This window comes from Diceros bicornis, chromosome X, assembly GCF_020826845.1.
Source record: "Diceros bicornis minor isolate mBicDic1 chromosome X, mDicBic1.mat.cur, whole genome shotgun sequence".
Lineage (NCBI taxonomy): Eukaryota > Metazoa > Chordata > Mammalia > Perissodactyla > Rhinocerotidae > Diceros > Diceros bicornis.
This window is the reverse complement of record NC_080781.1, coordinates 134549526-134574359: the sequence shown is the minus strand read 5'-3', so window position 1 is coordinate 134574359 and position 24834 is coordinate 134549526. Positions and strand designations below refer to the sequence as shown.

At 42.0% G+C, this 24834-nt stretch overlaps 1 long non-coding RNA gene across 1 annotated transcript in view; it reads right to left on the bottom strand.

Annotated features, from left to right (window-relative positions):
* The window catches only part of LOC131400159 (uncharacterized), a 59295-nt gene that overhangs the window by 14764 nt on the left and 19697 nt on the right, over positions 1-24834 (bottom strand). The window lies entirely within an intron of this gene.

Genomic DNA, 24834 nt, shown 5'->3' with positions numbered 1-24834 from the left:
TCATTGATGTCTAAACAAACTGGTAATGAACACTTCCATGTAAAGAAGTTCTGATAACAGACTATAGTACATCCCTGACTGAAGCATGTTCTCAAAATGGTCCCACCTTTCTCTGACCATTTTGGAGTGTGGTGCACCCTGGTTGGCCAACATGCACTGGTTTCTGGTAAAATGACTGCAGAGCTTAGGCACTGTGCTACATTCATTTAGTCTGGGCTGGTAGACACAACTATGATAAGTGACTCTGCCTTTAAGCTTGAAGACTTTCATCTGGTTACCCTGCCAAGTCCTCACATGGCTCTGAAAGTCCTTCACAGAGACAGAAGGCTGCTTGGGTCATCTTTACACAAGGCCAGTGGCTCATCTCAGTTACTGTGGTTCCCACCTGGAAGCCCTCAGCTTGAGAGGGACCTAGATTCCTGGGAGGTCCACTACCGTGACCTTTAGGGAAACTACATAAATATTAAATCTGGACATTGGCACTCTATTTCTTTTTTCAAATAAAAAATATCTATGGATTGCCTTCAGAGTGTGTTCCATGTCTTCAATGCCCAGAATGTTAGCAATAGCTCCCCATTTCCAACACTTGAAAACTCATGAACACTGCTCACAGGTCAGGAGGAATTCTGCCATTCTGAATTTCTCTTTATACTGATGCAATAACATGATTACATGGCATCAGTGTTTCATCACACAATAATACGCATTATTGGCCAATATTTCCATTCTTATTTCCAAATGTCTTATTAATAGTCCCATGTTATTAAAACATTCAGTGTACAAATTCTTTGCAATAACAGGGACTTATCCTCACTGACGTGCACATCGATTCAAAACTCAAAATGACATGAACTGTGAAGTCTTTGGGGGTGAACGTGGTAGGGGTGATTTAGAGAGCAATTCATAAATATTAAAAACTTTCTCATATAATTCCATACCATTTGAAACATATTTCAGAGTGAAATATAATTTGTTGACAATGATTAGAGAGAAGGTGGTACAAGGGTATTCTTTATTAGCTGGCTCTTGCTTGTGTCCTAAGTTAAGGAAACACGTAGTGTAGGAGACAAGCACTGAATTGGGAATCAGAAGACCTAGGTTAGTCTTTGCTCTGCCATTTACTAGCTGTGGGACATTGGGCATGCCACTTGCCTCTTTGAATCTCAATCTTCCCGTCTGTAAAATGATGGACTTTGACCAGCTGATCTCTAAAGGCCTTCCTACCCCAGAGTCTGGGGTTTCCTAACATTTTCATTCTGAAAATCTTGGTGAGAGTCATCTCCAGTTTTCTGATATCCCTGCTAATGGTATCACTACCAGCCCTAACTGATTCAAAGCTTAAGCTTCTGAATTGTTATCAGACCAGCCTTTATTACCTCATTCTCAAATACTTCCATATGATTCCTTTCCAAGTTGCTTTTAATTTGAGGTTCCTTTCATGTACATCATTGACCAATGAGGCATCTAGACCAATAAAAAGTCACAAGAGAAGAAACTGACATATTTTATTCAATAGGAAGCCTTTTGTGCCCTCATAGATGATAGATGAATGGGAAACAATGTCACTTTATGACCAGCTGAAGGAACTTTAAATGTTTACTCTAGACAAGAGAAGACAGAAGTATATGAAAGCTGCTTCTAGGTATGTGAAGAGCTTTCACATTGGCAAAGGATTTGCCTTGGCCTGCGTGGCCCAAAAGAGTTTAATCTAGGACCAAGTAGTAGAAGATACTAGTTGATTGATTTTGGTGCAGCCTAAAGAACTTTCTAATAGAACAATCTAAAGATGAAGTAAGCTGCCTTGAGATATAATGAGCACTTTGTCACTGGAGGTGACAAAGAGGAGGCTAGATTACCACTTGTAGGAATGCAACCAAAGATACTTAGCCTAGGCTAGCTGATCTTTGAGCACCCTTCCAACTCTGAAATTCTATAGGCTCATTTCCACCCTCACTCTCCCTCCTCCATCCTCTCATTTCCTCCACTTGTCCTCCCCACCCACCGTTCTCATCAGTCAGATAGGTCATCTAAATGTACCCCTCCTCTCTATCCCCACTGTCCTTGCCCTAGTTCAAGCCCCAAACCTTTCTCACTTGGAACTAACGAAACAGCTGGTAACTGATATCCCAGCTTTCAGTCTCTCTCCCTCCATCCAGTTTCCACATTGCTGCCAGGATAATCTGAAATAAAAAAATGGTACAATCACTTCCATACTTAAAACTCGCCAGGGCCTTCCGATTATTTCATAGGAAAAAAAATCCAAATTTCTTAGCATGGAATGAAAGTCTTTCAAAGCCTGTCTTTCGCCTATCTTTCCAACCACACACTCCATGCCTTAGTCAAAATGGAGTGCCCACCATTGTCATTCTTTTCATATTTTTTCCTCTGCTTAGAATGCCCTTCCCCATCTTGTCCACCTGAAAAACTCCCATCCAGCCTTCAAAGTGTAGCCCAGTGTTCTGTAGGTTTTTATCACCTCCCCAGACAGAATTAGTTGCTCCTTTTTCTGTGTGATGCTACCATTTTCTAAATACCTCAACACATCTTATTCTGCGGTGATGCATTTGGTGAGCTGTGTATGTCGCCACATCTGGAAACACAGAATGCAAATGTGCCCTAAATGAATTCCCAATCTACTGGATTTAATGTTCAATGTGGCATTGCAGAGTTTGTAAACTATTTAACTTCTTTAATGATACTTCTTTGTACTTTGGGCTCAATTCAATTTTTAGATGCTTCGAATGGAAAGGTTTAATTATTATGACTTTTTCTGAGAATTTTTAAACATTAGTTGCCACAGCATCCTGAGGAGAAAGATGTTGTGAAGAAAAATGCAAATGGCTTGCTCATGGAATACAGTGAGTCAGTAGTGGACGAACAGGCGTAATTTAATTTTGCAGGGTTAGACAATATAGAATGGAAATAGAAACTAGAAATGCTTTGGTCTTTTTGAGTGATGGATTCTACTTCTTCCTGTTCCAGATTAGGGTCTTACCAGGTCATGGCAGCAGGCTGAGAGAAGGTGAGAAGTAGACAATGATGAAGCCAAAAGAGGGTAGCAGAGAGGGCTGGTTCCAGAGAAATGAACAGAAAGCAAAAGGGGACACAGACTGGTGGGCAGAGCCAGATGGGAAGCTCCAAGACCATTCAAATATCTACATTTATGCTTATGTGTGTACAGACTGACTGGAGGGAACCACAAGAAGGTGGTTGTAGCAATTGCCTCTGGACAAGGGAACTAGGGGACATAGGATCATCTAGGAGAGGGGGGCTCACATTTCACTGAATACACTTGTTTTATTTGCATGTTTATCATGTGTGTCTTCTTTTACAAAAAAAAAAGCATATAAAAAGGAGACAAGTCAGTAACCGTGAATAGTGAAAATGTTGTAGGAACATCACAAGATACTCAAGGGCCAGAAAACCAACAACACTGTCCAGACCTAAACAAACAAGGCAGGCCAGAGAACAAGGCAAGGCCCCTGCCATGGACCCTGACCCTGAGAGCAGTGCTGCCCAAATTGCAGGTTCCTGTATTTATTCCCTTCCTACATCGCTGCAAATTAATTATGAGCGAGATTGATCTGGACACCTACAGGTGTAACTAAAAATACCTGGCTGGGCAGAAGGTGATGTAGGGAGCAAACAGGGTTTTCTGGCAGTGTGATGGTTAATTTTATGTGTCAAATTGACTGGGCCATCGGATGACCAGATATCTGATTAAACATTATTTCTGAGTGTGTCTGTGAGGGTGTTTCTGGAAGAGATTAGCATTTAAATTGGTAGACTAAGTAAAGCAGATGGCCCTCTCCAGTGTGGGTGGGAATCATCCAATCCCCTGAAGGTCTGAATAGAACAAAAAGGCAGAGGAAGGTGGAATTTGATCTCTGCATGACTGATTAAGCTGGGACGTCATTCTTCTTCTGCCTTTGGCACTTCACGTTCTCAGGCCTTAAGACTCAGACTGGAATCTACACCACTGGCTTTCTGGTTCTTAGGCCTTCAAACTACACCACCGACTTTACCGTGTCTCCAGCTTGCAGATGGCAAATCGTGGAGCTTCTCCTATTGGTTCAATTTCTCTGGAAGACCCTGACTAACACAGACTGCTTTGATAATTGGGTTTCTTACTGTGCATTAAACATATCTTCTTGCAAAAGAGCTCATAAAACTTTCTAAAAGTCTATTACAACAATGGGCATTTAAATGGCGATGGCCATTTAAGCCCTATATGATGACTCAATCCCATCTTAGTGACAGATACAATATATGCCATGTGACCAAAGTCCAGAAACTCTGGTAATGGTGTGGTTAAGGCCAACCCTAGAAGCAAATCTCCACTGCCATCTAGGAAAACACCCTAAAGTAAATGACTTACTGAAGGGAAAGGCATCAATAATGTCTGCTTTGAATACAAAAGTCAATACATCATGATGGAACATGGAAGGGAACTACCATTTTTCTCAGCAACTACATGGTGGGCACTACACTTAAAACAATTTTACCAGGGGGCCGGCCCAGTGGCGCAAGCAGTTGGGTGCGCGCGCTCCACTGTGGCGGCCCGGGGTTCACCGGTTCGGATCCCGGGCGCACACCGACGCACTGCTTGGCAGGCCATGCTGTGGCGGCGTCCCATATTAAGTGGAGGAATACAGGCATGGATGTTAGCCCAGGGCCAGTCTTCCTCAGCAAAAAGAGGAACATTGGCAGATGTTAGCTCAGGGCCAATCTTCCTCAGGAAAAAAAAAAATTCTACCAGGTCATGATTATTATCCTCATTTTTACAGATGAGAAAATTAGGCTCAGAGGGATAAAACTGGCAAGTAGAAGAGTCCCTTCAAAGCCAATTATGTCTGATTCCAAAGACTATGCCTATTTTGTTTGAAGAAACTGGGGTCTAGAAATCACATTCTGTGCAGGGAAAGCCAATACTGGGAAGAGAGCCTACCAGAGAGGATCAATATAGCTGTCTGCTAGGTCCATCAGAAGGTGGTAGAAGGCAAGATGTGTCTGCCTGGGACAGGTCTAGGTCACATGGTCCCCAGTCAAGGGCTGCCACAAATTATTCCAAAGGATAGGACATGGACAGCAGGAAACTAAGGTTCATCCATCAACAGGATCATGGTAGCTGAAGTCAAAGGTTAATAGGAGAGAAGACCAAACCTTGATGTGAGAGGTACCACCTTGCAGCCGAGACATCAGACTGACTTAGGGATGAGCAGAGGCATGCATCATCTGACTGGCAGAAAAGGGGTTGGACTGGGCCCAGATGCTGGCTATGTCCCCATTGTTCCTTAAAGAAAAGGATCATGGCCCAGCCTGGTAAATCTTAGGAAGGCTCTAACAATAATAGAAATGACATTCTGCTGACATAACTTTATCCACATGTTTAACTAATGTACGGCCAACATTCACTTATGTACTTAATAAACATTTATTGAGGTGGTATTATATGCCAGGCACCATGGCAACAACAAGAACAATGGCATAGTTCCTATCACTACCTGTGTGACTCAGAGTTGGGCATTTTTTGGAACACTCAATGCATTTGTAATGATTCTTTCAATATCTGCCTTCACTGGGAGATCCATGTGTGTAGGGAGTCACTATACCAGTCTGAATCACCCCAGCATCCGTAGCTCCCTCAGATAGGACCTGGTATATAGCTGACATTCCCATTCTAGACATCTCTGCTGCATTAACAACACATCTCTGGGGGAGAGGTCAAGTAAGTCAAGGATTTCAATAAAATATGATAATTGTAGTAATGAGGGAGATAAATCGGGGGTGGGAGTGGCTAAGGGAGTCCAGAGGAAGGCATCTAAATCCAACTGGGTTGAGAGTGGTCAAGAAAAGTTTTCCAGGAAGAAGGAGCTCCTCACACTGAATTCTAAAGAATAAGGTGAAGTTAGCAAAATAAAGAAGAGGGGGAACTGTTCCGGTAGATGGAACAGCAATGACAATACTCTGACTGAACAAGCCTAAATAATTAGTGGTCAATTAGCAAACCCTCAGTTCAGTCAATTAGTTTTTAACTAATCAGAATGATAGAGGCAGCTGTGTGTGGATGCAACGCTGTGCACTGTGCCCTGTGAGTGTGTGTTAGCCAGCAGAGTTGGTTGTTTTCTGGTGTGATATGGAATGCTGAGCAAGAGGTGGGGGGGGTGTCTTAGGAACCCTCCAGGAGAACACAAGGGAACACCTCAGACCCTCTGTTGCTTAGTCATGAAAAGGTATTCACTATACAACTCAATAGGCTTTCTGGTCATTTCTTCAAGGTGGCCTGGGCCCCTAGATTATTTGTTGACCAGTTTGCTTCTATTACAATAGCATATAATCTCCTCAAGGAGAGCAGCTCTGTCTGTGATGTTAAAAATGTCTGCCAAGTCGTTGCTACTTCTTTCATTGAGAGGTGGAATTTAATCACCTTCTCTTTGAATCTGGGTTGGCCCTTAGTGTCTTGCTTGACTGAGAGAATGCAGTGGAAGCAACATTCTGGGACACCAGACCCTAAGCCATAAAAGGCCATCCATCTTCCACTTGAGTCACTAGAACACTGGCTCTTGGAGCCCTGAGTTGCCACATAAAAACTCCAATCACACTGAGACCACCATGTTGGTAAGGCCATGTATACATGCTCTGTTTGACAGGGCCAGCTGAGCCTAGCCTTCAAGCCATCCCTGCCAAGGCACCAGATATGTGAGTAAAGCTGTGATGGGCTCACCAGACCAGCCCATCCTCCAGCTAAATACAGCTGAGTGATCTCTGTTGATGACAAGAATCACCCAGCTGAGCCCTGCCTGAATTCCTGAATTACAGAATATTATAAAATGGTTGTTGCATTGAGCCACTAAGTTTTGAGAGTGGTTTACTGCACAGCAACATAAGAGGAAGACTCTCTTAGTCATCATCATACCCACGGTGCTAGCACTGTGTCTGGCACATAATCGACCTCTAGAACATATTCATTGACCAAAGGAATGAGTGTTAGAGAAAAGCATAGGAGAGAGGGCTAGCAGAGAAAGATGAAGATGACTTACAAGTGGCGGTTGTTATATGTTGAGAGAACTTCAGATAAATGAGTATACTTTTCTAAATAATATGGTACCTACTCTGGAAAGCTGAGCAGAGTAGACGCTTAAATTCTCCTGGGAGGCAGGGATCAGAAAGGAACAACTGAGTCTTTACCCCATGTTCCCTACCATAAAGTCCAGCTGTCCAATGGTTTTTCTCTTTATCCTAAGAGCTCAGGTTTTTCCAGCTCTCATGATATGGACCCAGTCCACTTACAGTTAATGCGCTTTTCCTTCTCTTCACTGTAAGACCTTTGCATTTTCCTGGAAGTGATTAACTCCAAAAAGACCAGCTAGAAACTTTGAGCAAGAGAATAATTACCAAAACAAATGCACTTCCAAGTCTGGCTTCAGAACCACAGCCACTTTGCAAAGTATACACACAGACTATGCCTCCCAATGGAGATACACATGGACTTTGATTCTAAATGTAACTAGGTTTAACTTCCCTTACCTTTAATTGCCTGAAGTTTAGACCTAAACTCAATCAGTAGGCTATTGTTTTCTGCTTCCTGGGAAGTAAGTCACAGCTGAAAGGAGAGCTGGGGGAGAATTGGGTGGAGTTAGAAATCTGAATCTTGGCGTGACTCCTATGAATTTTCTTTTCCATTTTACCCACCTCCTTCTGGCTCTGATGTTATCAGTAATTTCCCGAGACAGAGAAAACCCAGACTTCCTCAAAGAGTTCAACTACCTGCCTCAGCAAAATCCAAAATGGGGGGGAGACTAGCTGCCCCATAGAAACTTCTCTCCTGTGTTTGTGTCCAAGGAAACGCACACAAAGGAAACACACTGGCGGGCTCTTTCATTTCTGCCTTCCTCTAGTTGGCGAAGAAGCAAAGTCCACGGTGATTCTGGGCAGCCAATCCAAAAGCCAGAATGGACAGGACACTCTTGCAGCCAATGAATAGTCAGCAAAGGAGAGAGAAAATCAAGCCACTCCTGGTGTATTCAAAGGCATGAGCTAACCAGCACCAACAAAATAGATGATGAGCTGTGCAAAGGGCAGAGTAGAAAGATTTACTTTCATTTTCTCATCAAGTCCAGAGTTTCAGTTGCTCAGTGTTAGTTGCCAAATAGCACAAATGTTAAAAGACTAAATCAGGCTTTTTCTACCTAGCAGTGAACTTGGAGCAAGAAACTTGGGCTCTAGTCCTGTCTATGCTATTGACTGACTGTGTTATCCCACCAGTCCCTTCCCCTCTCTGGGCTTAAGTTCTCTCATCTGCAAAATGAAAACCATGGACAGACAGTGTTTAAGGACTCTATATGACAACTGCAGTCAAATATTCATTATCCAAGAGCAGATTCTCATGAGTGTAGCTTCTCTGTGGGTCGCTTTGCCTTCAAACTTACAGATTGCAGCATTTCTGAGTAGTACCTTCCCTGCTTAATTAAGGCTTTGCTGCCATTTCAGTGTTTCTTTACTTTGTATTCAGAAATGTCCTTTGAAATCCACACACTTAACTACCTCCTGTGTTGTAAAGGAAGTCTTAGAGAGCAATGCTTATGTCATTCTAAGAGATCTAACAGATGAGGGGGCATATATCCAGATGTAAGCACAAAAGCACAACCACTAAATAATAGGGACCTTGTATTAAATGCTCACTATGCGCCAAGACTTTACATGGATCATACTAATCCTTACAACAGAAATAAAGATACCAGCAACAGCTGTTGATAAGAGCCACACACTGTGCTGGACACCCTGAAATACACGTTCTCTGAGAGCAAACACTGCACATAGCACTTACCACCTGCCAGGCCCTGTTCTAAGTGCTTCATGTGTACTAATTTTTTCAGTACTCACACCGACTCCACAAGGGAGGAGGTATTATTAACCTTGTGCTACAGATGAGGAAACCAAGGCACAGGAAGGTTAAGTAACTCAACCAAGGTCATACAAATTAATAATTAACATAGCTAGGAATCAAATTCAGAAAGTCTGATCCATACAACCCTTCAAGGAGGATAATGTCTTATGCCTATAGGGATGCTTTCAGCTGTGGATTAACTGAAAAATTAACCTCAAAATTCCATTGGCTTAATACTACAATAGGTTACTTCTCACTCATGCTACATGTTCATTGCAAGTCGATGAGGGTCTATGCTCTGCATAGTCACTTAGGGACCCTGACTGATGGAGGTTCCACCATAAGGATTGTTGCTAGTTGCCATGGCAGGGAGAAGAGAGCACATGGAGACTGCATACTTGCTCTTCTCTGCTTAAGCCCAGAAGTGACACAGGTCATTTTCCCTCACAGCTCATTGGCCAGACTTAATCACATGGCCCCACCTAACTACAAGAGGGCTTGGAAGTTAGTCTTTCACGTTTCCAGAAGGAGACAAGCAGATGTTAGTAAACACTAGTAATGTCTCCCACAAGTTGCAAGTATCAAAACACTCAACCAAAAGTTCAGCTCCATACCTAATGGAAATAAGCATTCCCTTAACAAAGAAGAAGGAAATGGCTACTCAACAGCTAACTAACAATGTCCATCATATACCCTCATCTTAAGATGAAGAACTTAAGACTTAGAGAGGTTTAGTAACGTACTCAAGATCACTCAGTAAGAAAGTGACAGAGCCTGAATTTAAACCCTGGTCTGACTCTAAAGTCTGTACTCTTTTCACTCCAGCAAATAGTCTCCCAAAGAAAGAAAAAGAATTGTTTTGTGATCATCAGGCACTCAGGATTATCCACAGTGGTCCACAGAGTCAGAAGGAGAGAACTGGAGCTAGAGCTAGCTATTGACCACTGTTGCATCATATGGAAGTGCAGATGTCAGAACTGGAAGGGGCTCTCAAACAAGAGACCAGATCACCCTTCCGCCACCTCAGGACATTTCAGATACAGAAATTGTGGCCCATCAAGTGAAGCGCTTTCTCCAAAAGTACCTGGATAATGATGAGACAGTTCTACTATAGCATTTGTATCAGCTAGGGTCCTGGCAGGAAACAGAGAGCATATTCAAAAGGTGTAACTGAAGTTGTGGGTGGGGTGAAGGGAACTAACAGGGATTGTGCAGCAGGCCCAGACCAGCAGCAGGGAGAAGCTGTTACCATCCTTAGGCCTGAAGTAGGAAGGAGAGCAGAACCTGGTAAAAGTTGAGGCTATTAGAAGGGGACAACCCAATACAAGGTGTGGCACAAGGTAGAGGAACACAATCAGTGCCAAATGCAACTAAGCAGAGAGGGAGCTGAAGAAATAAATACCCAGGCCTCTCTTTCCTCCCAACTCTCTGATCCTCCTCTATCCCTTACTGATACCTCCCATTGACCAAATCCACTGGAAGCCAGAGGACAAGGGAGGCTGGGTGATGCAGTCCATAGAAGTTGGTCTCCAGGGGCCCAGAGTAGGGTAGAGAGAAAGATAAAGAGGGGATCTGAGGTGGTAAACTGATATAGCATCTTTCCTTTTTTTCCATTGATTCATTCATTTATACATTTACCATGCTCAGTGTCAGAAAGTGCTAAAAATATTTTATTTTCCATCAACATTCAAGTTTTGTCTTTAAAATTTGGTAATAAAATCATGTCACCTATCCCAGTATAATGCTATTTTTATTTAGAAGATCAACGGTATATTTTAAGGCCATGTTTAGTTCAGCATGAGGTAAAGAAAACCACATTTTGAAAATTCTTCCACAGCTTGACTTCTGGTGAAACATGCCAGATTGACAACACGTGATTATTTCTCTCTCTCCTGAAGCCCCAGTAAAACAGTTAAACAAATAAAAACAACAAAAGAGAGAAGAGAGAGGACAGAGAGGTATAAGTTAACATAGACTAAGAGAATAGGAAAGGAGACCTTAGTGGATGAGAACTGTCAACAAATTTTTTGAAGATGGGAAGTGAGTGGAGGAACGTATATCAATTTAGAAGAGTGGAGGAAGCTATAACATATGTGCTTATAGAAGGAGATGCCAACAAAAAGTGAGCCAATTAGCCTCCAAAGAATCCTGGGAAGGCTCAGGACTTAGAAATACGAGGTACCATAGAAGTTAAGGGTAAGATACAGGAAAACAGGAATTGAAAGTCTGTACGTGGAGGAGCAGCCTCCCACGTTTCCTTCAACCCATGCAGCTAGCCAGGTAACTGTTCCATTCGCCCTTTTTGCTCCCAGAAAACAAGAGATGTATTCTCTGAAGACACTGGATCAGACACAGTCACGGCACTAGGAACATCAGGTATAGTAGAGGGTGGGGTGAGGCACATGACAGAAAATGGAGGGATTAAGTGAAAGTCTATATATGGAATGACAGGAATCCAGCCAGCCTACTCCCAATCCCAAAATACCTATAGGCAGACTAAAGCATTCTATCCTTGAATAAGTTAAGGTCACTAGAGAAAATTCCTCTATATACTAGCATTTGGATGTCCTCCAACAAAAAGTCAGTTGCTGCCCAATCACTCTACAGTGAAGCCCACTAGTTGACAAACTCTGCCTTTCCATCCAACACTTCCAATCAGCTTTTGAGGGCTCCACTCTTAAATATGAATAGAAAGCCAAGGATCACAAGACTTTTGAGGAAAGCCTCTAACATGAGAGAGGCCAAAGCAAACAAACCGGAAAAGGGATCCCAGAGAAAACAGAGATGATACAAAAATAGCAAAAAACTTTACATATATATACATATTGTTATATATTATTTATATATATATATATATGTGTGTGTGTATGTGTGTGTGTGTGTGTGTGTGTGTGTGTATATTTCTTCAGAGAGATAAGAGAAAAAATTCTATCCGTAAGCATGAACAGGACACTATGAAAAAGGAGACAGAAAACAAGGAAATTGATGGACACTGAAAATATGATAATCAAAATGCAAAAAAGGGGAGTAGGAAGATTAAAATAGGGAAATATCCCCAAAGTAGAACATAAAGACCAAGAAAGGAAAAGATGAGAAAAGTAGAGGGACAATCAAGGAAGTCTAACATCCAAATAATTGAAATTTCAGAAAGAAAAAACACAGGGGAGAAAATTATTAAAGTAGTAATATAAGAAAATTTCTCAGAAACTAAGGACATGAATTTCCACATTAAAAGGGCCCAAGGAAAGACCAGCAAAATAAATGCATAAAGATCTACACCAACTCACATCATCATAAAATTTCTTAACAGAAGGGGTTAAAAGAAAATTCTAAAAGCTTACAGAACAAAGGGAAAAAAATCTTATACAGACGAATAGGAGTCAGATCGGCATCAGAAATAACAACACTGAAAACTAGGAGACAACGGAGGAATGCCTTCAAAATTCTGGGAAAATAACCCACCTATAATTTTATATGCAGCCAAACTATCTAATTCCTGTGGTGAATTATATAATTTTGCCTGTAGGAAGATTATACTTCCCTGCACACTGACATAAGGCTTGGCCATAGATTTGTTTTGGCCAGTGAAATGTGAACAGAAGTGACACGTGTCACTTCTGAGCAGAAGATTTGAGAGTCATCACTGGTTCTGTCAGTGCTCTTTTTTCTCTGCCATGATAATTGCTTTTCCCAGAAAGAGGTTTCTTCCTCAGACTGGGCCTCAGAATGAAAAAGACCTAGATAGAGCTGCAAGTGACCAATTAAGGACATAGGACATGAATAAGAAAGAAAACTTGTGTAAGCGACACATTTAGAATCATTTACAACCACACCATAATCTACTAAAAAGCTAATACATTTCCCATACACCTTTACTTATGAATCTATTACAGCATGTGCTCCAACAAAACAAGTGAGTAAACCAAAAAAGAGGGAGACGTGGGACCCAGAAAACTAGAACTCAAACACAGGAAACTGGCAATAGGAAGTCCCATGATGATACCTGTGCAGCAAGCCTAGAGAACAACTAGCCCAGACTGAAGCAGGAAGCTGGAAGACTCCAGGAAATAATGAAGTTGATAGATTATCTGATAGGTTTTAGTATTTAGAAAATAACACTGAGAACTATTTGACAAATCTGATAGATGTTGTGGCAAAAATAAGGAATAAATACAAAGAAAACCAGACAAATAAAAAATTAGGCAATTATTCACCCTGGGAAAAATAAAATATTATTTTAAAAAGGACATGTAAGCATAATGCATTGGCTTGGCAGTGGACAATATTTACAAAGCTATAATAATATAAACATTAAATATTGATTTTGAAAAAATATGTGTGATTTACTTAGAGCAATAGGAGGGGGAAAATGGAGGGGGCTATGTGGCAGTCATTAGGGCTGTTCACAAATATTTCAGGGCATCTCCTTCCAGGCACTTGGTACGATTGCACTCCCTGGCCTCCCTTCAGATTAAGTGTGGACAAATGATTTTCTTTGATCAATAAAACATGAATGAAACTGACTTGTATCATAACTGCGCAAAGGCTTTGAGAGCCAGTGTACAATCACCCTATCATTTTGCCCTTATTGCAGAGATCACGGAATCAAGTGGTACAATGGAGCTTCCATCAGCCTGGAGGACCAACATGAGCCAGAGGCTCCCTGTCCACCTAGGTGGAACATGTAGCATGAGCAAGAAATAAACTTTTTTTGTGTGTAAAGCCACTGGTAATTAGGAGTTATTTGTTTGCAGCATAAACTAGCAAAGCTTGACTGATAATAGGCTATGAGACAGCTAGATTCTCATCTACCATCACAGGAAGTCAAAAAACAACATCTAAAATAATGAATCAAGTAATAGCAGTAAAAACAGATTATATAAAACATGAAGGTAAATACCAAAAGCAATAGCTAAAACAGTTAAAAAGTGGTTGCTCTAGAGGAGCAGGCTTGAGAGGGAGCAGTGCTAGTCTGATGGTTTTTGTTGTTATCAGCCTGATTTTTAAAAATTATTTGTACTACTACATTGATAAAAATAATTTTAAACCATTCTATATATGCATATTCTATTGAGGATCCAGTATAAGGAACAAGATACTGGTAGCAGCAGGGTTGTAGTATGAATTTCCTCTCCAGTGCTCAGGATTCCTAATGAAGAAAAGAGAGCTCAGCCTACATTGTTTTTAATAGAGAAACTCAATTACCACCTGACCCTTAAGACAGGTTCTTCCAGATTAAACACTAACTCTAGATATTTTCTAGGACTTTTACCTCCAGGATAATAATTCCAAAAGCAGCAATGATAAAAACAGTAGAAATGGTTGAATGAAGAGAGGGTTTTTTTGTGTGTGTGTGTGTGTGAGGAAGATCAGCCCTGAGCTAACATCCATGCCCATCTTCCTCTGCTTTGTATGGGATACCACCACAGCATGGCCTGACAAGCGGTGCGTCAGTGCGCCCCAGGGATCCAAACCTGCGAACCCCGGGCCGCTGAAGCGGAGCACGCACACTTAACTGCTGAGCCACCAGGCCAGCCCCGAAGAGTTTTTATACTAAGTAATCAGGAATACTTAGAACTAGGCTGCTAGGAGGACTTGGAGATTGTATTATAAAATCATCACGCTAAATTCAAGAAAGTGCGTGTTTCTCCAAGGGCTGAGCAGAAAAGGGCTCCTCAGGAGCATCTCTATCACAATACGACACCTCCCAGAATAGACCTTGACTCCTCCTAGAGATTTTTCTTCCTTAGAGAGTTTCTCTGCTCACGTTTGAAGGAATTTGTGCTGTGCTTCTTGAAAGGAGCAATACCTCCTACACCCCAATAATGAACAGCCTAGGAAGGGCCCATACATAGAGATGAAGCAACATGCATAACAGCTCATGGTGAAGCCCATTTCATCAACCACAAGAGCACTACCAAAACATCAGGAGAGAACCCCTAATGAAAGCTGCCACATCAATCCAACCATGCTCCCTGTTATAACATGGCATCCATTTGGAAGATGGTGTGTTGGGAATAAGGATAGTGCTTGTGGCTGTGGACCAGAGGGTAATGCTACACATGTCTGAATCAGAGTGTACTGTGAACAACGGCTCCTGATTGTCGTGCCCAGTGCACTCCTAAATGGCTTGATCTTTGGCTGCTCTTGCAAGCCTAGTCATTTGATCGTGGCTGCTTTGAGAAGTGGACTCACATAAATGAACAATATTGGTCCTTCCTTTATATCTGAATTGGATGTGAGGTGTTCACACTTACTTTTAAATATGGACCTCTGTATGTTCTGGGACATGACAAGATTTCAAGACAATAATGAAATCAAACAAAAATTTCTGACTGGGGAGTAGGTGCAAAACTATCCAGCTTTGCTATCCTTCCTTCCCAACCCTTCCTCCAAAACCAAATCTTCTCTCCCTTCCCTAAAGTAAAGATACATCACATACACACTAGATTGACATCAGAGCTCTAGCTACAAGCCATATTGGATGCTCTAATCTCTGATTCACATAGTCCCTAGGGCTGAGGATCACTGCTTCAGCATTAATACCTTTCTTTTCTACCTCCTGCTAAACTAAAACATTCTAAGATTGTCAACACAATTGTTACATTGTATCCAACATCATGAGTTCAAGGGATATAAATATCATATTTTGAAAGCTAAAAACATCAACTCTTCAAAAGCTGACACAAATCTACCTTCCAATCTTTTCTCCAGTAGCTTCCTGCCAACATCCACACTATGCTCCACTATATTACATTACTTGTGATTCCCCGAGCAAACCATGTATTTCCCTGCTTTCAACCTCTGCTCATGCCACTGCACTTACCTGAAATTTTCTACCCACTTCTTGGAGTGTTACAGTTTTTTGTTGTTGTGTCTCTCTCTCCCACTAGACTGTGAGACAATCTGAGAGCAGGGTCTATACCTTTCTCATTGGTGCATTCCCAGCACAGCACCTAGCCCATGAGAGGTACTCAATAAATGTGTGTTAAATTAATCTTAAAAGACACCACAAACCATTTGCTGATTTCTTAAGGTAACAAATGTACTAATTGAAGCATACTACTCCACATGATGCTTCAAAATGGCCAATATCAAGGTTTATATACCCCATAGATGAGCTAAAAAGCCTAAAAAAATAAACAACTAAACTGAGATGATCTCAGATCCCATCTTAAAATAAAAAAAAAAAAAAAGGAAAACCTCATTTCTCAAAATACTACTTCAGTGTGGCCAGAAAGCATGAGGACCTCACAGAAGTCTTCCAACTTGAAAACAAAAATGCAATGTATGTTTCTGGGCCCTCCATGTGTTCTGAGCCTGGAGCAAATGGCTCTACTCTAGATAGGATTCTGTTTCTCACCTAGGCATTGAGAAATGAGAAATGTGGCAGGAGAACACAGCCATAGTTCTTAACTAGTGGATCTGTGATACTCATTGTGTTGAAACAAATGCAGAATAAGAGGAAACAAAACATACCCTCCCCTCTCAACACAAAAGGGTAGCCCAGATCCAGGTGGTCCACAAGAACTCTGAAGGATGGTCCAGGAGTCAACTAAAAGACCAAATGCTAACATTTACTACACTCACAGGGCAGAAATGCTACAATAGCTCCCCCATCCCCCCATTAATTGGCCTGAGGGTTTCAGCACAACAGATGCCATCAAGAACTTTTAAATTAGATATGCTGTGGATAATCTACATATGATGAGCTGGTTACTGTATAGGTCAAATGCCACTGTACTTTAGATGTCATCAAAAAGTCTGTTGATGCATACATTTAGACATAATTTTTACCCGAAAGTCTGGAGTTCTGAAAGAAAAATGACACTTCCAACCCAATATGGAAAGTGGTGGGAGGTAGGGGTAGAAAAAGAAGTGTGGGAGAGAGGGACAGTAGGTTGACAGCAGTCAACAATGATTTGTGTAATTGCACTTGTTTGGCCCTCCCAAAGACCTTGAAGTAAACCCAGCCATCAGCTGACAGAAGCAGTAGCAAGTCAAGTCTGTTTGCCAGAAGGACGAAGGACAAATTCTATGGGTAAAGAAAGAAACATCACCTTTGGTCTCTAAAGAGGGAACTGGGCACAGTGTCTATCAAGAAAACAAAAAGGAGAAAGCTATTTTTAAAAAGATACATGGCAGTGCCTCTTTAATGATCACAATATCCTGTGATGAAGGTGGAAGGCATTTGGAAAATAATCGATAACTTTCCTTAACAGCTTTTGGGGAAAATGGTGGTAATCTTTTTGTTGGCTTCTTCTCAGGCATGTACCGATGACATATGGCTGCTCCAAATTCCTCCCAATGACAATTCACACTGGAGAGTCCATTTCACGCTGGACTACAGAGGAAAGAGGAAACTGTCAAAAAGATAGAGCAGCCAGATTTTGCTAATAAATCTGGACAGCTAGATGTTTGGTACCACATAGCATTTTATTTCATAGGAGGCTGGCAAATCCCCTTGTGGCTTCTTCGGTTAATGCTTCCTAGAGAGAAGAGGCAGGAAGTGTGAGGAGGTTCAACCCCGAGTGAACTGTGAAATGCCTACAGCTTCCCATGAATGTGTAACTGAGTTATGGGATAAAGTAGAGTATCTGCCATATTTTGCACCAATACTTTTATAGCGATAGTGAGGACTCCAAAGATTTCAACACCAGGAGAGCAGGAAAAGGAGAATGAGCACAAATCAAGCAGAGTCAGAACTCGGAGGGCCACAGAGTTGTCCCCAAGGAGACTGACTGGCCCTTCAAGTTGCAAAGACCAAAAAACCATGACAAATGCAAGCTGGCTATCTCAGACGGCAATCTGGTTACAAAAGACCCGGCAACAGTGGCAATACCAATCATCAAGCCGGTGGCAGCACCATGTTTCCACAAAGTTTTATTTGGATTGGACCCTAGCTGTCATCCAGGCAGAGAGATAGATCCCAGCACTACAGGAAAGACCTAGAAAAACCTAGACTGAATATCAGAGCCTCAACCAAGCAGGATAGCCTTCAGTGGGTTCCTGGAGCACATCCCAGACTCACCCACACCATAATGTAAAAAGGAAGGCTGCAGATTAATGAGCCCCCCTGGGACTCAGGGGCTCTTCCCAGGGGCACTTAATACTTGAGATATCAGACTAATTCCAAATGTCATCTACTGGTGTCTGTGGGGGGGACTTCTACTATCCTGCCAAGCTTCAGGTACTGGAAGTCACTGAGTCTTCTGGCTGCTGACCTGTAGTACCTACCCTTGATTAGGGCTGGGGCAACCAGAGTCTGACAATCAGGTGGCAGGACTGGAATGCAGGGTCTATCTTACCATTGTGCTCTGCCAAGAAGGTCATCAAACCACTGTGCAGGGTATCCAGTGCCATGTAAGGGAATGGAATTCAACCTTTGATTCAGTGACCCAGGGCATTAACTCACATTACATCAATAACTAAATGATACCAGTAGATAAGATCTAGCATTAACATTTCAGTGTCAGTGGCCTCAGAGAGAGCTTCAACATATGTACCAGATGAATTCACTCTTTTAGATTTAGTTCCCTTTTCTCAGCAAACTCCTGTAACACCAAAGGAATAATTAGTGCTCATTGGAATACTGCAGAACACTAGCCAAAAAATAAAGTCACATCAATTTAAACCAGCAAATATGAATTTTTGGAAAAGAATTTTCTTTCCACAGATAATTATTTGTCTCTTCAGGATTGTTTGCCAATATAAAATCCCCCTCCCCTACCATGGAACTCAAAAAACAAGAATCACAGCAGTGTATCTGCATGGAAGTGGTTGGAAGGCGTTGGGCAGAGAGGCAGAGATGGCTTTGTATGGAGCTTTGTGCATTACCAAGTGGAGGACAACCTAAATCTAAAACTCATGTGCAGCTAAAGGCACGCTCATAAAGGAAAGACAGCAAATGGTAGGATGATCATTTCTTCACGTGTGCCCCACTTGACAGATTACAAAGCACTTTCGTATTAATTATCTCACTAGAGTCATCCAACATCTCTGCAAGGTAGGCAGGGCAAGGTGTTAGATCCATTTTACAGATGAAGAAGCTGAGGTGATTGCTGGAACAGCAATCTAATAAACTTCACTTCAGATCTGCTTCTGTCCCACAACCATGGCATCATCCAGGTGGCGGTGGACACAAAATGGCATACATCACCCCTCCACCGGACCCCTCACCCCAACCACACCAGCCACTGCTCTTAATTCATTGAGGAAAACTGTCGGTATCCTAGTTTTGGAGGCAGCTATTCTAAGTCCTTCACACCCACATTCAACTTTCTCCTGCCAGAGGCCAACAGTTGGTCTAACTGAATTGTCATTAGGCACTAAAGAAGGCACCTTCACTGTATACTTTCTATAGATAAGTCAACAAATGTGGCTCCCTAGCTACTGAAGAGTTTGCTTAGAAGAGTTCACTTTGATTCCCTCTTAATAGTCCCACCACTACTACTTCCCCACACCCCAAAGAGCCATCAAGGCACTGGCAGACGCCTAGTACCTCAAGGAGCCATGAACCATCCTTCCAACCCCTACTCACATGGACATTTAGGACACCGTTCAACAGTATCACTCTTGGACCGGGCCAACCAGGTCCCTGCCCAAGGCCCCACACTTTACAGTGCCTTGCTCTTGCCGTGCTCCAGCCACACCCACTCCCCATAGAGCAAGGAGTCTATGGGGCCAAGGGGACTTCCCCACCCAAAGTCTATGCTTCCCTCTTCTAGGCCACTCTCAGAACACCCAAGACCTTGCAAGTCCATGCCCATGTGCCCCAAGCCTCTGTTCATGGCCTATGCAACTTTCTTCCCTAGTTCTGCCTTCCTAAGAGTGGACCAAACCACCAGTGGGCACAACCCTAGGCCTGAGGGGTGAACGAGGGTGGCCACAGGGCAGCTGTTTCCCTTTCACCCAGTAATGATGGAGCTTCAACATGTGGACTACAACAGTACTTCTCAAACTTGAATGTGCTTGTGAATCACCTGGGATCTTATTAAAATCAAGATACTGGTAAAGTAGGCCTAGAGTGGGACCTGAGAGTCTGCAGTTCTAACAAGCTCTCAGGTAATGCTGATGCTCTGGAGTGGAGTCCACACTTTGAGGAGCAAGGCTGGTGTCTACAGACACATGTGGAAGGCCCCTAAGTGTAAGGGACAGAGCTAAGAGGTTGGAGAGAAGAGGGAGTTGGCAGTGAGCCTGCATTTCACACCCTTGCCCCAGGCCCACCGAAGTTAGGTATGGCCTTGCCTTTCAGCATATCAAGAAGTATCAAGAGTATGTCAACCATCTCTGGGCACCAAAGAAAAATATTCAAGAGTGAGATACCATTTCTCTCTCCCTCAAAGCCCCTATATCCTTCTCACCATCACTTCCCATGTCAGAAACTGGAAGACTACCCCCTGGGATCCTTCATAGTGACACATGTCATCAATTATTAATATCAACTGCCCCCTTCCATGGATATTCTTGCAATGTTTTACTACTCTGTCACAATGTCTGGCTCTCAGAAATCATACATTCCACCTTGCTCACCACTGATCAGCATCAAACACTGAAGATATGGAATTCAAGTAAGCTGGAGAAGAGATATCAGATTCTTAATGACAACACACCTCAACCAAGCAATCCCATGGACTCCCTGGCCTGTGAGGGAGGGTAGGACCCTTCAGGTAGAACTGACCCATTCATACTAACACATAGTAGAGAAGCCATAAAACCCAGGCCTCAGGCACTGGTCCACTAACTAGTTACAGACAATCTATATTCAAATTACCACACCCACATGAGCAAGCCTGGAGTTTTTTCTGTCTTTCATCATTGTAAACAAAAGGTTAAAAATAAAAATAAACACAAAACCATAGAAATATTGTTTAATTGGAATATTCAACTGGGGAATCAAACCACCAAATGCATTCCTGACATACAGTTTTCAAAATTTTTCAACATGAAATCACTTAAATCCAAAGGTAGTGTGAGCCCATATAAAACAAATGAAAACAAAACCTCGTATGGAGTATGAAATGGAGGTTGGCAGCCCAGAGCCCTGTTTTCTTGGGACCTCATTGATTGATACACACAGAGACCCCCGAGGCAGCTCCAAGAAATCCCGTGTGCTCGAAAGTGCCCCCTTTGGAAATCACCACTGAAGCATATGTCACTTTATTAAGGTCATATTTTCCTCCTAATCTTACTGATTAGCACTCAGGCACATAAGAAGCAAAAAAAAAAAAAAAAAAAAAAAAAAGGTCAGATGAAGGAAGTCACGCCACAGTGGTCTAAGGAGTGGGTCATAGACCTGCCAAGTGTTTTAATAATACATCCAAATGAAGCTTCATGATCACTTGAGAAATAGAGAACTGGGTCTGAGTCCTAATTCTGTAGCTAACTCACTTTGTAACCTTAAATAAGGCCCTTTCTTTCTGAGCCTCAGATATAGGATCCAGACAGCCTTTGTCCAGCTCTGACGCTCTGGGATTTTATATATCAGGATTTCATATTTAAGTGAAGATTCATGGTCATATCATCCATCACAGAGAGATGCTAGAGAAAAATAAAGAAAGGAAAGCTTTATGTTGTTCTGCTGGCATAGTTCTGTGCTTTCGTTCAGAAGCTCAAAGCATTTTAATAGCTTATTCCATTGGATCCATAGCAGAAAAACAAAAAGGAAATTAATCTTGAAGAAATCATATGCCTGCAATCTTTGAATATCTCTTACTCAGTAAGATTCCAGCTATTTCCGCACACTACCAGTCCTTACTGACTTCTGGATAGAGGGATAGAGAATAGTGACATTTTGGGGGGAGGGAGGTAGTCTTTAGGGTATAAGACCAGAGAGGCAGGGAGACCACCAGGAAGAATTTCCAGTAGTCTAAATAAGAGATGATAAAGACTTGAACCAAAGTCTTTTCAATGGGAGGTGGAAAGGAGAGGATAGATCCAAGCGGCTTTCAGGAGGACACACTGATAGGACTGGGTGCTGGAATTGAGGAGAGAAGGGACAAATGAATGCCAAGCATCTTACTTGGGTGGTGACATGCATGACAGCACCATTATCCATTACCTCAGCACTCTGAGAAGGAAAAAGGGGTTTGAGAGGCAAGATGATGAATTAAAGGTTGAAATGTTGACTGTGTTATGTTGTGGATCATCAAGTGGAAATGTCTAGCAAGCACGTGTGTATACCGGTGTAAAGTCCTACAGGTCTAGGCAGCATCAAATGCAACCCAGAGATTAATTTGGAAGTCCTCAGCATATAGGGCCCCTGCCTCCTTGTAATTTCACCACATTGCCTCATTTATTCATTAAAATATTTAGATTCTCCCCCCAAATATGCAGAGTCCCTACTTACTTTGCTAGGCAAGGGGATACATGGGTGAATAAAAATAGACATAGTCTCTGCCCTTGTATAGCTAATAGTCTAGCAGGTGAAACAATTAACAAGAAAAAGATACAGGTATCATTTTAAATTGTGATAAATATTATGAAGGAAACAAATGGGTACAGTGATCAAGAATACCAGAGGGAGAAAGGGGGACCTCTTGAAAAGGCCTTTAACCCAAGACTTGAAGGCATTCCTGGACAAGGGAACAGAATATGCAAAGACCTAGAAGCAGGAAGAATTTACTCACAAAGCTGGGATATTCTGTGGTAAGCCTAGAATATTTGCTGCTGCTGTTACTGGTATTTAAATGATAGTAATGAAGTAGTACAATAAGGCATGATCATAAAATTATTCCAAAGGCAAAGTACTTGATGCCTATGTAATGGTGTTTAACAATTTTATGTTGTTACTGATGGGACTGGATAGAGATGGTTACATTAGCCAGATGTAATACTAACTTAAACAAAACTTTAAATAAAATTGCTATAGAGCTCTGCATTCCATTACTAATAGCTCTGATTCCCTCAAATCCCATCAGCATATTGTTGTCGCACTTTGGGCAAAGTCGCCATTCTGTAGGATTTCAGTCAAACACTGTTATTGAGGAATCAATACTTAAAATAATATTCTTTTTAATGATTAAGCAGAGGGTTGGCACAAACTTCAGAACAGAAAAATAAAATTCAGTGTAGCCATTGGGGAAAGGATAAGTAGGTTGTGTTTTGCAATTCCTTCCTGGTGGGTTTACAATTATTCCACAGCATGACAGTTAAAATGCCTAAGAAGTCACTTACCTGAATCTCAAAAATAATTAGTTCTCTATCCTTTGTATGCTCACCATGAGTTCTGTTGACCTCGCCACATGGAAAGACTGAGTTTACCCATTTACAGTTCTAAGTATTTATTCCTTGCAGCCAAACAAAAGTGTGCTGGAGGTTGAGCAATTCCTGGCTTGCAGTATGTATTTTAACTAATCAGTTTAAGAAGCATCAGTTGAATAATTAATGTATAAATCTTAGCCAGCTGCGTAAGGAAAATGAAAACAAGCTTTATTTGTTATAGACATAGATTTAGCTACATTAAACTCTTTCTGCTTTTAAGATGAAGCCTCTATGTCAAAAAGGGCAAAAGACAGAAATACTCCTCTTCGTAGTGCAATTTAAAAGCAAATTAATAGGGGCCGGCCCCGTGGCTTAGCGGTTAAGTGCACGCGCTCCGCTACTGGCGGCCCGGGTTCGGATCCCGGGCGCGCACCGAGGCACTGCTTGTCTGGCCACGCTGAGGTGGCGTCCCACATACAGCAACTAGAAGGATGTGCAACTATAACATACAACTATCTACTGGGGCTTTGGGGAAAAAAAAAAAGGAGGATTGGCAATAGATGTTAGCTCAGAGCTGGTCTTCCTCAGCAAAAAAAAAAAAAAAAAAGGAGGATTAGCATGGATGTTAGCTCAGGACTGATCTTCCTCACAAAAAAAAAGGAAATTAATAAATTGTGTTAATTTGTTGTGCTTGTAATTTTGCTGAAAATTGTGGTACTGCAGTATTTCAATTTGGGTATGGGACAGCATGCAAATGAAGAACTCACCAGCACTTATCAACTATTCACTCATTCCCTCGTTTGTAAAACTATTCAGAAATGTGTGGCCTCCCTGTGGTAAGCTATAATTAAGGCTATTTTTTATAATTAAGGGCTACTTTTTAAATTAACATTTTAAAGGCCACTGGTAGCCCTTATGTTTTTTGTCTCATGTGGGCAGGACCTACAGAGTGGGCCATTCAGAAAAGGCACTCAATCCTACTGCAGGTCTCAGCAAATGAGCCGTGTGTGATTTTGGCAAAGGACTAAAGGTCTCCCACTTGCCAGTGGTGTGTATGTCACTAGGGGGCTATCAGTCCCATCAGAGTCCCTGGAACACAGAGGACCTCTGGTTTAACAGTGGTGTGTAAGCTATTGCATCTGCAGAGGCCGAGGAGCACAACTGTTCAACCCTATTCAGTTTGCTTTGTGTCACTTCCACAAATGCTAAATAGCCCAACAGAACACAGACCGTCTTCAACACCTCTGGCTCTGGCAAACAAGCTGAGGAAAGGATTTGACTATTTATAGTTTGATTTTGACTTTCGGGGTTTCCATAGGTTCAGCTCAAATATAGTGCTGATGGTGTATTTCTTTTCCTCAAGTCAAACAAGCCAAATGCCAAAGGCCACAGAATTCTTTTTTTATGCTTTAGAACTCACAACAGGTGGATAAAATATACATCTTTACCTCCCTGATCCTCATTTTATGTATATAGAGAAACTGAGGCTCTGAAAAATTAGATGACTTGCCTAAGGTTTCATGGCCACTACATCACCCCCTAAAGTCGGCCTGCTAGAAAATGTCCAAGCAGTGAGTCATATGGAGTAATTTACTGGTATAAAGAGCTATCTATGAGGTTGTAAGTGAATGTAAACTCCAAGATTCTTACAGAATGGCCTGGTTATTGAGTTGCTCAGCCTCCCTCTGTGGTCAGACCAAAGCTTAACAATTTGCTGGTACACCATGGTCCAAGGAAGGTTTGAC